The following is a 17,399-nucleotide window of genomic DNA, read 5'->3' on the forward strand; positions in this document are numbered from 1 at the left end:
AGGTTACAAAACCCTTCCAACCCCCATCCCATAGTAATAAAATGTCCCATACTAACAACATCCCCCCTGATCAATGTTCCATAGTAAACAATAAACCCTTCCCTCTTGAACAAAAAACATAAATTATACAAATGAAAACATTAAATTAGAGATTAGTATAATAAAAATGAGACTCTGAGGATCTAATGAGTTAGGGGTCGTTCACATCTGCGCCCGGCACTCTGTTATGCAGGTTTCCGTTTCCTGCATAAAACAGAGGCAGGAGATGGAAACCTGCAGGAGTCTTTCTCACCCATTCATTTGAATGGGTGAGAAAGCTGTCCGGCCGTGAGCGGCGATGAGCGTTTTATGCTCTCCGCCGCGAAACCGGGTTTTTTAATCCGGACACATAGTAGGACATGCAGCACTATGTGGTTTCTGTCTTCTTGCATGCAGAAGACGGAAACCACAGAATGGAGACCAGAACGCAGGTGTGAACCTAGCGTTACTGGTATGCAGTGGAGCATGGCTTCAGAGGGAATATGGGTAATGCTGGTGAGGGAAAAATGATGAATACAATTGGTAACCAGCAGTAGGAGAATGGAGAGGGGTAGACGTTGGTGAAAACTCAGCCTCAGCTGCTGGAGGTGTAGGTGTTGGTGAGAGTTGCTCCTCCCTGGCAATGCAGACAGTCTAGGTGGGTCTGGAAGGCATCAGGCCTACTTGTGTGATTTCCCAGATGTCATGTGGGTCAGGCTTGCATGCTTATGTGTCGTGACTCAAGCCCTGGCTCAAGTGATATCTCTTCTATCATTGAAGATGGCTGACATCAGCAGAGAGTGCACTGGAGTCCAGGAGAGGTAAGTAAAAGAGTTTTTATGTTTGTAACCTCCCCTGGTTCTCTGATTATTTTATCCTGGGGTCTGAAAAGATAATAATTGTTCATGGGTGGTACACAATGGGGCATAATACTGCGTGCAAGGGCCACTATGGGACATAATACTTTGTGCAGGGGCCACTATTAGGCATAATACTGTGCACAGGGGACAATATGGCGCATAATAGTATGTGCAGGAATGTGTGTGTGGGGGGGTCAGTAAGGGCGGGGAATGGAAGCCCATGTCAAAAGTTCGCCACAGGTCATGTGACTGCCCTGGGGATATGGGTAATTATAGATTTTTGTTAATTTAAGTAATTTTGAAGTTAGGCGGGGGGCAGGGGGTTTAATTTAGGGGTGTATCCATAGTTTATCCCGGACAACCCCTTTAATATTGTGAGTAGGCCTCACAGATGAAATTTCCCTGTGTCAAAGGAGGCAGAACATACAAACTCCATTCAGATGTTGTGCTTGGTTGTATTTGACCCCCTGTAAACAGTGCTACCGGGTTAGTCCCTGTGCCACTTAATTCAGACTCTTTTATCCTGTTAGCTGGACTAATCGCAATGTTCTTGGAATGTTATATACTTATCTGGTTAATGCATTGTGTCATGGCTAGCTTGAAGTTAGTTCAACAGGAGAGGATAAGATTTAATTAGGTCTTATCATTTGATTTATAACTTAAGGCCATGTGCCAGTTTTATTTTATTGCTGTTCAAAAAACATTATAAGGTAATTTTGTTATAGATCACAAACCTTTATAGCTTTGGAAGTCATATGATTAAAACATTAATCATCAATATGCACACGGCTTATACATAGGGCTTAGATTTAGAGTTAGTGACAAATTGATTTTGTATAGATGTTAGGAAATTTTAGGGTAAATTCACACTGAGGGATTCTGCCCAGATTCTGAACTCCCATTGTTTTCAAAGGGAGGCAGAGATCACAACAGGACACTGAAAAAATAAGCGCTCTGCTCAATCTTGCAGCAGATGCCACGGATCAAGACTTCTTGTTGATAAGGCCCATTCATCCAAATCCCAATGCTCTACATCAGCATCCTATCGCATGTAGACCATGGTTGGAAAACAATGGCAGAAAATTAAAAGGAATCTCCATAATTTTCCACTCTGTAAACTTAACCTTAACCCCTTCTCGTCGCGGGCATTTTTCGATTTTTGTTTTTTGCTCTCCCCCTTCCATGCCCCATAAATTTTATATTTTTCTGCTCTCAGAGATATGAGGTCTTAATGTTTGCGGCACAAATTTTGCGGCATGATGCTACCATTTATTATACTGTACAATATACTGGGACGCTGGAAAAAATTCAGAATGGGGTGGATTTGAAAAAAAAGTGCATTTGTGCGACTTTCTTACTGGCTTCGTTTTTACGGGCTTCACTGTAAAGCTAAAATGACATACAATCTGTATTCTTTGTTTCGGTACGGTTCCAGGGATACCAAATTCATATAGTTTTATTTACATTTTCATCATTAAAAGTTTGTTGAAGGTTTTAGAACATTTTATGACAGGGGACAGGGAAGCAGGCGGATTGGAGGGAGGGGGGGGAAGCAGCAACGGGTAATGGGCAGGGAGTGCTTTGGGACAGGAGAGAATAACAAACTCTGACGCAGCAGAGTCACAATACCAGCATGTGTAAAACAATTAAAAAATGAGCATCAACAGGTATAAACATGTGAATATAAAGCCACAGGGCATAGATACAGCAGAGGGAAAGACAACAATACAAGGGAACAGGGGGGAAAAAGGCTCAAAAATCAGCGGAATAGTAAAAATGGTTCCAGAGTAGCCATGTTTGTTGGTGTACAACATCGTCCAGGCGGAGTTCAGCCACCAAGCCCTCCATGCAGCGCAAGTGAAGGAGCTCCTTCAGCCAGGAGAGTAGCAATGGAGGCATCTGGGACTTCCATAGTCTGGGGATCACTGATCTAGCTGCTACTAGCATGAATCCCAGAAGCCTGCGAGTGGGCTTCTGGAATTCACGTGAGAATATGGAGAGGATTAGAGGGGCGGGGTCATCCGCCAAATCCACCCCCCGTAACCTGTGTGATGACCCGCCTAACTCCAGTCCAAAAGGGGCGCAGGAGGGGGCATCCCCGCCAGATGTGGGCCATCATGCCTCGATCAGAGACACCTCCAACATCTATCAGACGTGGAGGGATAGATTTCGTGTAGGAGAGCCGGAACTCTGTACTACCTGGAGAGGATTTTATAATTAGTCTCCTGAGCCCTACAGGAAATGGAGAACTTATAGCACAAGCTGAAGGACCATGCACCCAGCGGGAAAGAAGTCCCCAACTCCCTCTCCCAGCTTCCCACAAAAGCAGGTAGAGAGCCTTTCGGATCCTCCAACAAAAAACCATATAGAAGAGAGACAGTGTGCGCAGGAGGTAAGGAGGAGAGGCATAAGTGCTCAAGTGGAAGAAGAGGCCTATGGAGATCATTAGAAGATTTCAGAGAAGAGTAAAAGTGGGACAGCTACAAGAATTGCCAGTGTGTAGAGACCGACTCAGGATGTGACAACCGAGCCATTAATTCCACACGGGGAAAAAGAGAGTGATTCAAAAAGGGCAAGCGAAGTGCTGAAGGAAAATCTAGGTTGCCCGCGATCAGAGTCATGGGGCCGTCATTTATGAAGAGCTTCTGCATCGCACCATACATACAGCATGCTCCCAAAGTTTGCTGCACAACATAGGGGAGCCAATTTGCAAATTGTGCCAATCGAGGATATGTGAAGCGACTGCAGCCAAAAAGTTCTTCGCACAGCCTGTGACCACCAACCCTCCCCTCCGCTTGGGCCGGGCCAATGTGCGGGGGCTTTGACTCCCAGATAAATTTATTGAAGACTTGACCAACTATGCAAAAGAAGCGTGAAGGCAGTATACAGGGGACCATCTAAAAAAGGTATAACAACCAGGGGAGAACATTCATTTTCAATAAATTGATGCGCCCCAGCCACAAAAGACCCCTAGTGTCCTTTTATTTACATTTTAACCCCTTAAGAAAAATCCAAAACTATGTTAAAAAATTTTTGTTTCTAAAAATCGCCAGATTCTGACATTTTTTTTATACTTTTGTGTACAGGAATCCATAGGGCATCTTTTTTTGCAGGGCCAGGTGTAATTTTTAGTTATACCATTTTGGGAAATTACTATTGCTTTGTTCACGTTTTATTCAAATTTTTATCAGAGGCAAAACAGTGAAAAAACAGCAGTTTGGCAGTTTTTACTTTTTTTTCCAGCTATGGCGTTTACCATACGGGAAAAATATTGTTATAGATTTGTAGAGCGGGCGTTTTCAGATACAGGGATACCTAATATGTATATGTTTCACAGTATTTAAGTACTTTTATGTATGTTCTAGGGAAAGGGAGTGACTTGAACTTTTAATATTTTAAAAATTTTTTATATATTATTTTTACTTTTTTTAACCACTTCCAGACCAACCATTAAATATATACATCTGGAAGGTGGTTGCCTTGTTCGAAATTGTGCAGCTGCTGAAACGAGGAGCCAGCTGGAACTCCCTGAGAAAAGGCAGGGAAGGTTTATTACCTTCCCTGCCTTCTCAATCGCTGTGTATTGCAAAATACAGGGGCTTCTATTGCGGGCTACATAGGGTAGCCTGCAATAGAACAAATAGAATGACAGGCCAGAGAGCCTTCACAAGGCTCCCGGTTTTCATAGCAACGTGACACCGGCCCCGAAGGCTACTCTGGGTGCCTGTGATCACAGGGAAAATGGCGGTGCTCACTCACTGCCATGAAAATAGTGCCTCAGTCAGCTTTGACCAAGGCACCAGAGGGGTTAACACCCGCGATCAATGCGGGCACCGATTGTAGGCATTAGCGCTTGGTATCTACTGTATAAAACTACCATAGTTAAACACTCGACATCCGCTGTAATAGTACGGCAAATGTTGGGAGGGGTTAAAAGTAACTAAGAGTAAACAACATCATCAAGCTAATGAAGGAGAAAGGTATCCGGAGTTGTCTACACATGATGCTGTGTAATTCCAATCAAAACATGCTGTTAACAGGAGTTGTAACATGAAAATAACCCTTGTCCATATGCCCTATTAGGGAATTTGGACTTCATAAAGGAACTTAGAACGGAGAGCAAATCTGTACGGGTCTCCAAGCGGACCCAAAGAACAGAAACTCGAACACTAGTGTAAACCTAGCGTTAGTTATTAAAGAGGACCTTTCACCATCTGGTGCACATGTGGTTTTATATAATGCTAGAAAGCCGACAGTGCGCTGAATTCGGCTTTCCCGTTCTGTGACCCCAGTGAAGAAGTATCGGCGCCGGTACCGTAGCTCTTCACTGTCAAAAGGGCATTTCTGACAGTCAGTCAGGAACGCCCTTCCTCACAGCAGCGTCTATTGCGCTGTACTGTGGGAACGGTGAGGAATTCCTCCCTCCCCTCCTGATAGTGCTCGTCCATAGACGAGTACTAGGGGGGCATGGCTGAGTGTTAAGGAACGCCGCCTCTCACAGTACAGCGCTATTGATGCTGCTGTGAGGAAGGGCGTTCCTGACAGACCATCCGAAACGCCCTTCTGATAGTGAAGAGCTACAGTACCAGCACCAATAGCTCCTCACCAGGGGCACAGAATTGGAAAGTGTGCTGAATTCAGTGCACTGTTGGCTTTCTAGCGGTGTATTAAACCTCATGTGCCGCAGGTGGTGAAAGGTCCTCTATTATTATTATTATTATTATTATTATTGTTTATTTATATAGCATCATTAATTCCATGATGCTTTACATTTGGGGGTTACATACAGTACACAGAATATACAGGTAGATATAATACTAACAATGACCGACTGGCACAGTGGGGTAGAGGGCCCTGCCCACGAGGACTTACAGTCTATGAGGGAAGGGGGGTAGAGACAGAAGGAGAGGGGGAGACTGTACAGATGGCAGTGCGGTAATAGTGTTATTGGAGGTTGTAGGCCTTCCTGAATAGGTGAGTCCTCAGGGCCTTCTCAGGGCCTTCTTGAAGCCTGTGATTGTGGGGGTCAGTCTTATGTGTCATGGTAAGGAGTTCCAGAGTATAGGGGATGCGCGGGAGAAATCTTGGATATGGTTGTGTGAGGAGCAGATGAGAGTGGAGTAGGAGGTCATTGGAGGATCTGAGGTTACGTGTGGGCAGGTAGTGGGAGATTAGTTCAGAGATATATGGAGGGGACAGGTTGTGGATGGCTTTGTATGTTAGCGTTAGTAGCTTGAATTCAATTCACTAGGCTGGCAGAGGGGAGCAGCCGATGAAGATCGGGGGGAGAGGTGAATTAAACGAGCAGCACAGTTTAAGGTGGACTGGAGGGGGGTGAGGATGTTTGCTGGGATTCCATGGAGAAGGGTGTTGCAGTAATCTAAGCGGGAGATTATGAGGGCCTGGACGAGCATCTTAGTAGTTTCAGGGGTGAGGAAGGAGCGGATTCGGTGGATGTTTTTGAGTTGGAGGCGGCAGGAAGTGTTGAGGGTTTGAATATGTGACTTGAAGGATAGATCGGAGTCCAGGGTTACCCCAAGGCATTGGGCCTGTGAGACAGGGGTAATTGTGGTTCCGTTAACTTTGATAGATGGGTCAGGTGGAGGGGCCATACAGGGTGGGGTGAAGATGATGAACTCTGTTTTCTCCATGTTGAGTTTGAGAAAGCGGGTGGAGAGGAAGGAGGCTACAGCTGCTAAACAGTCTGGAACTCTGGTCAGCAGGGAGGTAATATCTGGTCCAGAGATGTATATTTGGGTGTCATTGGCATAGCAATGGTATTGAAAACCATGAGATTCTATGAGTTGGCCCAGGCTGAGGGTGTAGATCAGGGGTCCTCAAACTTTTTAAACAGTGGGCCGGAGGCAGAGCAGTTTGCACAGACATCGGGGGCAGTGCCCTCCAATAGGTAAAGTGAAGTGCGCTCCATGGCCTGGCCCGAGCTCCCCAGGAGCTGAATTATAAATGCACGCCTGCCGGCGTTGTCGGCAGGGCCGGACAGAAGTGCTTGGTGGGCCACATGTGGCCCGCAGGCCGCAGTTTGAGGACCCCTGGTGTAGATGGAGAACAGGAGGGGTCCTAGGACGGAGCCTTGGGGGACACCTACAGGGGGAGGGCGAGGTGAGGAGGTGGTGTGCGAGTGGGAGACGCTGAATGTGTGGTCGGTGAGGTATGAGGAGATCCAGGTAAGGGCCAGGTCTGAGATACCAAGGGATGAGAGAATTTCTAACAGGAGGGAGTGGTGAACTGTGTCAAAGGCATAGGAGAGGTCAAGGAGGAGGAGGACAGAGTAATGGCACTTGGCTTTGGCAGTTAGAAGGTCATTGGTGACTTTTGTCAGTGGCGTGCCGGGGTCTGAAGCCTGACTGTAATCTGTCAAAAAGCAGGTTGGACAATAGATATGAGGAGGGTTCTGAGTGGACGTGTTGCTCAAGCAGTTTTGAGGCGTACGGAAGCAGTGAGATGGGACGATAGTTGGCTGGGGAGGACGAGTCGAGGGACGGTTTCATAATTATAGGAGTGACAGTGGCATGTTTGAAGGCTGAGGGGAAGGATCCATTGGTTAGGGATAGGTTGAAGAGATGAGTTAGGGCCGGAGTAATGACTTCAGTGAGTTTGGGGATGAGATGTGACTGGATCGGGTCAAGTGCGCAGGAGGTGAGGTGGGATTTGGAGATTAGGGAGGAGAGTTTTTCATCAGTGATGGTGGAGAAACAGGTCAAGGATGAGGAGCAGTGAGCAGTTGGGTGGATGGATTGTTAGGGGAGTAGGGTGAGACTGTCTCTGATGGTGTCAATTTTAGTTCTGAAGTAGAAGGCAAAGTCGTTAGCTGAGATAAGTGATGTCGGAGGGGGGGCAGGAGAACGGAGGAGGGAGTTGAAGGTGGAGAATAGCTGTTTGGGGTTGCGAGAGAGTGCAGATATGAGTGTGGTGAAGTAGACCTGCTTTGCGGAGGTGAGTGCGGTCTTAAATGTGAGAACTGCCTCTTTGTAACTGACAAAGTCTTCCTGGGAGTGGCTTTTCTTCCAGAGAAGTGATTCTTATGAATGGGAACTGCAGCACTCTGTTAGAGCCAAGGGATAATTTTTTAAATGTTATATTTCATACACATAAAAAATAATATGAGAATAAAAATAGTGACCCGTAAGTCTAGCGGTGACGCACCGGAGAAGGAAGACAGGGACAGCCCCACACTATTTTGTGACTCTAGGAATCTTACTACAGGGTCCTCTACCACACAGCTTTTTATAGATCTCTGACCCCCGCAAGCTAATTTTTACAATCTGACACTTGTGATGTCATAACATTTGTTTCGTCAATATATAAATATTTTAAACAGCCAGGTCCGCTGCCGCAATGTCGGCATTGATCAGCATCCCTGGCTCGCTAATTAGAGCGACTATAATTGAATTATCACTTGGGACTGGCTCTTCCTCTTCAGATTGCGCATTATAATTACTGCATAAATTACAAGGAGCTTCTTGGATTGAGCATACCAATTACACAGACTGTGCGAACCCATTGAAATAAACTTCTCAGCGACACTGAACATAACAGTTAAAACATATATTTTGTACAGTAAGATATAACATATTTCATCAACTATATAATTAATTGTCATATTAGTTTCTCAGTAATTGACAACCAGATGCCAATTATATTAACAGAACATGCTGTTAATATGACATCTGCTTGTCAATTGCAAACAAAGACAGTAATTCCAAAACGGCCGTTGTCGCTTTTGCTAAAATGTCAGAACTATTTATGAAAGCAGACCTACTACACTCAGCGCTGTGCTCTAAGACTAGGGAGGAACACCCCCTCCCCTCCGGATAATACTCGTCTATGGACGAGCTGTGTGAGCAGAGGGAGGGGGCGTTCCTCCCCGCTCCACAGTACAGCGCGATAGCACTGCTGGGCAGAAGGGCGTCCCTGGCTAAGTGTCAGAAACGCCCTTCTGACACTAAAGCGCTACGGTAATGGGACCAATAGCGCTTTACACCGGGCACAGATCGGGAAAGCCGACAGTGCACTGAATTCAGCTTTCCAGCAGTATATAAAACTGCATGTGCCCGATCTGATGAAAGGTCCTCTTTAAGGCACATCGGTTTGGTCCTATATTGTAATTCTGGGCATCAGAACAAATAGCGCAGGTGTTTGTTGACTGATTGATTTTTACTCAAAAAATGCCTCTCAACATTCCCATTAATTTGAGTTGGAGTCAGTAGCAGATTTTTGAAAAAAAAAAAAAAAAAAAAAAAATTGCTCAGGCTGCCGCCCCCATTAGAGGTGCGGCGCTGGGTCCGGGCCACGTCGCCCGCCTCGCCTGGCCCTGGATCCGCTCCTGTTCTTGTTGCATCAGAATTCATTGCTTGTCACAGTTTTTCACTGTAATTTTGTTTTTCAAAGATCACTGATCGCAATGTGAATGGATCCACATGAATTTAGTCACCCAGTTATTGCACTGCAGTGGTTTCGAATGGCTTAACTGCAATGATTTAGAACATTATATTATGTTTTTGCATGTGTTATTCTATTGTATTTATATGTTGTATTGGATTTATTGTTGTATCTCTTTTAACTTATCACATTTGTCAGGAAAGCAGCAGGGCTCAAGAAAATCCTTCTGTGGGAAAATCCTAATAGTGTCCTTCATCAAGGCAGTAACCTGGCATACAAGATAGAGTTTTTTCTCATGATAATAATGTTTACATTGTGGCAAGGCTCTCATGCCCATAATTTAACAAAGCTGTGGCTGACCTCCACATTCACCTATAGTTAGTGTATTTCATTATTTAGTGTTACTTGTTTACAGTTGGGTTTAGCATACAGACAGCAAAGGTCCATGCAAAGAATCCATACACATAGTCATAAAGCTTGCTGGTTAAAATTGTTATAGATCCATTCTACTAGTTATCATATCACAGCTTTATATATTGACTTATTTAAGATTTTACTAATCAAAATAGAGTATGAATATTTAGGTGCTGTAAGCTTAGGCTACATTCATATTTTCTTCTTTTTAGTCTCTTGTTAGGATCAGAACTGCAGACTAAAATGCTTTGTTTCCTCTTGATTGTTTACTTTTAAAATGGAAAATTAAGTTCGGAGGGTCTTTTGTCTAAGGCCTGGTTCATATCTGCGTTCGGTACTCCATCTGGGGAGTCCACATGGGTACCCCCCGATCGGGCTACTGAATGCATTGACAAGCAGGGAGCTTATGAAAGCACACGTATTCCATAGATTATAATGGAGTCCGTGTGCTTTCCACACAAGTCATGCGGACAGGAAAGTAGATCATAAAGTACTTTTCTGTCCACAAGTTGCATGTGGACACCACACAGAAAGCACAGTGAATGTGCACTATCAGCATTCATCCTTCTGTTGGCTTTTTAGTCAACTTTTTTGATCCCATGAAGGATCAGAGCAACTGACTGAAAAGAAGCCAATGTGAGCATAGTCTAATTTTTCCAAGCCTCCCATAGTAATGTCGTCTTTTGATAACTATGATTTCTGATTAACAAAGCAATGGATTTGAAGAGTACACTAGGAAACACTTTCTACCACGCTGATTGTGTGCAAATAGCTTTACTGAAAAGATTCAGTCTGTAATGGCAACATATTAATTTTTATTACTTATAATCAGGTTAGGTAATTTTAACTGATGTCCAATCATGGAAAATTGATAGCATGTTCTTGATAACACTATATTACACCAGTGAGATTAAAAAACAACATGTCATTAAGTAGTTTGCAGGTACTTACTCATCAACAAAACCTATCTCAGCGCTATATCCCAATAGAGCAAAGCAGGAAATAAAATCATAAATGCACCTAGCTTTATAGAATTGCATATCTTACTGTAGAGATACGCAATGTGATGTACAATAACCTTTATTGTGTATACAGATAATCATCCTCACAGCGGGTATATTGCAATAAAATAATGTGACTTTTGGACTGCTAATTTATATATTTGTGTTTAAGAGATAAGATTCCATAAACATCCACTGTAATTGTTAGAGAATGACTGATATTATAGACTAAAGTATGTTTTGTTGTCTTGTTTTGTTATAATTTAACTTTAGTTGTAAACTCTGTTGAAGAGCATTTTTAATGTTGGATCGAATCGAACTAACCAGTATATCTAAATTGTTGTTTGATAATAATCACTATAATATCAGAGGGTGTGTTAAACTGTCAGCAAAATAAAATATAAAATATTACATTTAGGCCGGCAATATGCTAAGTACTTAGTGCCACCTCTCCGTGTTAGGCCTGGTTCACATCTGCGTTGGTAATCCGTTTGGAGACTCCCTTGAAAGGATTACCGACACAGATTTTTGGGAGTTAGGAACAGCTGACTGCCTGTGAGTACACAATTGCTTTACATGTTTTAAAAGATCCCTTAGGATTCTCTGATCTAGAAAATCATATGCCTTGGACTACAGCCCATTAGTGACTTATGTACAAAGTCTGTCGGTCAGTTACTAACAGGTAAAGGCTCAGTGGCGTAACTAGGAATGGCGGGGCCCCGTGGCGAACTTTTGACATGCCCCCCCTCGACTGACACCAACGACCTCGACGACCTCGACCGACCGCCTCCTACGCATTTCTGCACGTTCTATTATGCCCCATAGTGGCCCCTGTACACAGTATTATCTCCCATAGTGGCCCCTGCAAACAGTATTATCCCCCATAGTGGCCCCTGCAAACAGTATTATCCCCCATAGTGGCCCCTTAACACAGTATTATCCCCCATAGTGGCCCCTGCACACAGTATTATGTCTCTTAGTGGCCCCTACACACTGACACCAACGACCTCGATGACCTCGACCGACCGCCTCCTACACATTTCTACACATTCTATTATGCCCCATAGTGGCCCCTGTATACAGTATTATCCCCAATAGTGGCCCCTCCATACAGTATTATGTCCCTTAGTGGCCCCTGCACACAGTATTATCCCCCATAGTTGCCCCTGCACACAGTACTATGTCCCACTGTGGACACCCATAAACATATATCCATAATAATTATCCTCTATGTCCCTTCTCAATAAAAATGATGCCCTCCATGTGCCACTTATATAAAAAAAAATTAAAATATCTACTCATCTAACCCCATTTCCATGGGGAGCCCTCGTCTTCCCAGACTGACAAAGACAGCAGGGTATAGTGTTGGGAGGTCACATGAAATGCGTTGCCTGAGCTGCAATATCAGCAGTGCACTATCGTTCCCAGGCCACAGTCTTAAACCATCTTCTAGCCTATAAGTAAGTGTAAATAGCACTTGTCTGAGTACAAATAAAGTTTCCTGGTGTTCAAAATATCCTGCCAGTGGCGTAACTAGGAAAGGTGGGGCCCCGTTGCGAACTTTTAACATGGCCCCCCCCCTGATGCTAAAGACCTCGACCAACTGCCCCCTACCGCCCTGCCCCCCCCCCCCCTCCGCCGCATGCATTTCTGCGCACACTATAATACCCCATATTGGCCCCTGCACACACTATAATACCCCATATTGGCCCCAGTACACAGTATTATGTCCCCATAGTGGCCCCAGTACGCAGTATTATGTCCCCATAGTGGCCCCCAGTACACAGTATTATGTCCTCATACTGGCCCCATAACACAGTATTATGTCCCATTGTGGAGACACATGAACAATTATTATACTCTGGGGTCTTTTCAGACCCCAGAGTATAATAATCGGAGACCCGGGGGAATAAAAACATAAAAAACTACTGTTACTTACCTGTCCCCCGTCTCCTACGCAGTCTTCTCCGCTGCCTTCTGCGCTGCTGTCCTTGTTCAATGACGTCGGACGTCACATGACCCGGGACGCAGGCCGGGTTCATGTGACGTCAGAGACGTCAGGAAGGAGGCCTGGCAGGATCGTGGAGAGGTAAGTAACATGTTTTTTATGTTTCTTACCTCTCCCGGTCCGCCAATCATTATATTTGGGGGTCCGAAAAGACCCCCGAGTATAATGATAGCAGCGGTAGCAGCGCCCCCAATGTCCCAGGCCCTGTGGCAGCTGCCTCCGCTGCTATGGCGGTAGTTATGCCACTGTAAAGGCTGCAAAGCACTGGATTTGATGGAGGTGGAGAAATTAAGTTAACTGTCTACCAATATGCCCAATCAATTTTTAGCACCAGTATTTTACTATATAAGTATTGCTATTTACTCAGACTAATGTTACTGAATATTTTTAGGCTTTTTGTTTGTTTGTTTTACACTGCTTTCTTATGATGTCACACTGTGCCTTGCGGCTAAGGTCCAAGATAGTGTCTAGCAGCAAAAAAGCAATGTAGAAAAAAACGCAGTGGCAATGCATTGCAGTTTTTCCCGCAGTGCTTTTCACAAAAAGCCCGCATATAATTGATATGTTGCGATTTCCAAAAGCGCAAAGGTTTTGGAAATCATATTGTGTTCACTGCACGTATTATTCCGCAAAGTTTGGATGGGATTTGCTCATTTTTTTATGCCGTAAAGGGAATGTGTCAAGGTGATTTGAGACACTAAACCACCTACAGGTCCTTATAGAATGGCCTGTTACAGAGCCATCCGTGTCCTCAATAAAAATAACAAAGTTTTATATTCACCCTGCTGTACTCCACGCACCAGGGCAGTTCTTCACCAAGCGAGAGGAGTACACCTAGCTTCAGTGCATTTGTCCTGTACCTCCAGTACTTGCACAATAAAGCCGGGGTGTACGTATCAGTTTCAATGAAAAAATGTAAAGGCACTGAAAGGACAAGAGATGACTCATCGGACTCATTGGACTCATCTCTGGGTGAGTAAAGTAGGGCGATTTGGAACACTAAATCCCCAGTCAATAAGGGCCAGTGTTCCAAATTGACCTGATAAATTCCCTTTAAGAATCTGTTAAGACATTTCAGCTTCTATGACATTTGTTATATGGAAGTGGCATTTTCTCACCACTTCAGCCAGAACAAACACACTGGTGCCACCAAACCAGTCAAGTGAATATGTGTTTTTTTTGTTTGTTTTTTAATTTTCAACTCAGTAGAAATCTGTAATTCCTGGACGCCTTTAAGGCTATGGTGCCATGATTTTCATAATTTACTTCAGTTTATCCTTCACATCATTGCACTGCCCTGGAGCCTGTGGGAAATTTCGTGGGAAAGGAAGCAACTGTCATCATAACCAAACCATGACAGAGCCAGAGACCAGACTAGACATCTTGGACCTAACTCCTGCCATCATCAGAACCACCATTTTTTCTGAATGAGCTTAAATTCCAAGTGAATAATCTTACATTTGTACACACTTAATAATCTCTTCTACACTCACCGGCCACTTTATTAGGTACACCATGCTAGTAACGGGTTGGACCCCCTTTTGCCTTCAGAACTGCCTCAATTCTTCGTGGCATAGATTCTACAAGGTGCTGGAAGCATTCCTCAGAGATTTTGGTCCATATTGACATGATGGCATCACACAGTTGGCGCAGATTTATCGGCTGCACATCCATGATGCGAATCTCTCGTTCCACCACATCCCAAAGATGCTCTATTGGATTGAGATCTGGTGACTGTGGAGGCCATTGGAGTACAGTGAACTCATTGTCATGTTCAAGAAACCAGTCTGAGATGATTACAGCTTTATGACATGGCGCATTATCCTGCTGAAAGTAGCCATCAGATGTTGGGTACATTGTGGTCATAAAGGGATGGACACGGTCAGCAACAATACTCAGGTAGGCTTTGGCGTTGCAACGATGCTCAATTGGTACCAAGGGGCCCAAAGAGTGCCAAGAAAATATTCCCCACACCATGACACCACCAGCCTGAACCGTTGATACAAGGCAGGATGGATCTATGCTTTCATGTTGTTGACGCCAAATTCTGACCCTACCATCCGAATGTCGCAGCAGAAATCGAGACTCATCAGACCAGGCAACGTTTTTCCAATCTTCAATTGTCCAATTTCGATGAGCTTGTGCAAATTGTAGCCTCAGTTTCCTGTTCTTAGCTGAAAGGAGTGGCACCCGGTGTGGTCTTCTGCTGCTGTAGCCCATCTGCCTCAAAGTTCGACGTACTGTGCGTTCAGAGATGCTCTTCTGGCTACCTTGGTTGTAATGGGTGGCTATTTGAGTCACTGTTGCCTTTCTATCAGCTCGAACCAGTCTGGCCATTCTCCTCTGACCTCTGGCATCAACAACGCATTTCCGCCCACAGAACTGCCACTCACTGGATGTTTTTTCTTTTTCGGACCATTCTCTGTAAACCCTAGAGATGGTTGTGCGTGAAAATCCCAGTAGATCAGCAGTTTCTGAAATACTCAGACCAGCCCTTCTGGCACCAACAACCATGCCACGTTCAAAGGCACTCAAATCACCTTTCTTCCCCATACTGATGCTCGGTTTGAACTGCAGGAGATTGTCTTGACCATGTCTACATGCCTAAATGCACTGAGTTGCCGCCATGTGATTGGCTGATTAGAAATTAAGTGTTAACGAGCAGTTGGACAGGTGTACCTAATAAAGTGGCCGGTGAGTGTATATACATATGGTGAAACAATCACCAACTTCAAAACTGTAGTACATGCCTATCATGTCTTTCAGTGGCGTAACTACTGTGGTAGCAGCAGTAGCAGCTGCCACAGGGCCCGGGCCATTAGGGGGCCCGGTGACAGCCGCTACCGCTGCGGTTTTTTTTCAATAGGCAGTTACGGGCCCTATTCACTTGCCGATCCTGGCTGGGCCGGGATCGGCAAGTGACACCGCGGGCCCCACAAGGGCTATCATTATACTCGGGGGTCTTTGCAGACCCCCGAGTATAATGATCGGCGGACCGGAGAGGTAAGGGAACATAAAAAAACTGTTACTTACCTCTCCGCGATCCTGCCAGGCCTCCGTCCTACTGCTGTCTGACGTCTCTGACGTCACATGAACCCGGCATGCTTCCCGGGTCATGTGACGTCCGACGTCATTAACGAAGGACGCGAGAGGAGGACAGCACAGCACAGGAGCCGGGGAACAGGTAAGAAGCAACAGTGTTTTTTTTTTGTTTTTTTTATGTTTTTATTTCCCGGGTCTCCGATTATTATACTCTGGGGTCTGAAAAGACCCCAGAGTATAATAATTGTTTATGGGTGTCCACAGAGGAACGTAATACTGTGTACAGGGGACACTATTGGGGTTAATACTGTGTGTGCAGGGGCCACTATTGGGGTTAATACTGTGTGTGCAGGGGACACTATTGGGGTTAATACTGTGTGTGCAGGGGACACTATTGGGGTTAATACTGTGTGTGCAGGGGACACTATTGGGGTTAATACTGTGTGTGCAGGGGACACTATTGGGGTTAATACTGTGTGTGCAGGGGACACTATTGGGGTTAATACTGTGTGCAGGGGCAAGTAAGGGACATAATAGAGTGCGGAGGAGGGGGTCGGTCGAGGTCTTCGGCGTCAGTTGGGATGGGGGGGGGCCCCATGTCAAAAGTTCGCCACGGGGCCCCGCCATTCCTAGTTACGCCACTGATGTCTTTGTATCATGGACTACAGACTTAGATTTACCCCACCAGGACACAGAACACCTACCACTGTCTTTCCACTGTCCTTGGTATGCAACTAGTCATATATGGCTAGCAAACTTTTCATATATAAAGATTCACAACGGAAAGTGCTTACAGCTAAACTACCCATTATTGTAAATTGCATTGAGATCCAACACTTATAAATGTCCTTGTACAACATAAGTATCAGAAATCAAAGCTAGAAAAATTTTACTTGATATTGCTAAAGGTAGTAGCGTGTTTATATTTTCGTGTGTCATTTAGAAAAAAAAATTGCAGACAGTTTATCCTCATACTCACAGAAGAGCCATATACACATGGCTCTACTGCAGTATACTGAGTCAGTTGTGAATTCACTTTGCAGCATGACTCCCAACTTTGAACTTAAGAATTAGGCAGGATGCAGGGGCGTAACTACTGGGAAAGCAACGGAGGCAGCTGCCACAGGGCCCGGGACATTAGGGGCCCGGCGACAGCCGCTACCGCTGCGTTGTTTTTTTTTTGTTTTTTTTAATAGGCCATTACCAGCTGGAGTTACTCCAGCCGGCAACGGGCCCTATATACTTACCGATACTGGCAGGGGCCGGGATCGGTAAGTGACGGCACAGGCCCCACTGGCACTATTATACTCGGGGGTCTTTTCGGATTGGAGGCCCGGGAGAGGTAAGATAACATAAAAAACTCTGTTACTTACCTCTCCAGGCAGTCTTCGGCCTACGTGCGTGACGTCATATGACCCGCGACGCAGGGTCCCGGTCACATGACGTCCCGGAAGATGGCCATATCGACAGAAAATGCAGGGGAGTTGGGAGATAGGTAAGTAACAGTAGTTTGTTATGTTTGTATCCCACTGGGTCTCCGATTATTATACTCTGGGGTCTGAAAAGACCCCAGAGTATAATAATTGTTCATGTGTCTCCACAATGGGACATAATACTGTGTACTCGGGCCACTGTGGGGACATAATACTGTGTACT

The sequence above is a fragment of the Leptodactylus fuscus genome, chromosome 4 (genome assembly GCF_031893055.1).
Source record: "Leptodactylus fuscus isolate aLepFus1 chromosome 4, aLepFus1.hap2, whole genome shotgun sequence".
Taxonomy (NCBI): domain Eukaryota; kingdom Metazoa; phylum Chordata; class Amphibia; order Anura; family Leptodactylidae; genus Leptodactylus; species Leptodactylus fuscus.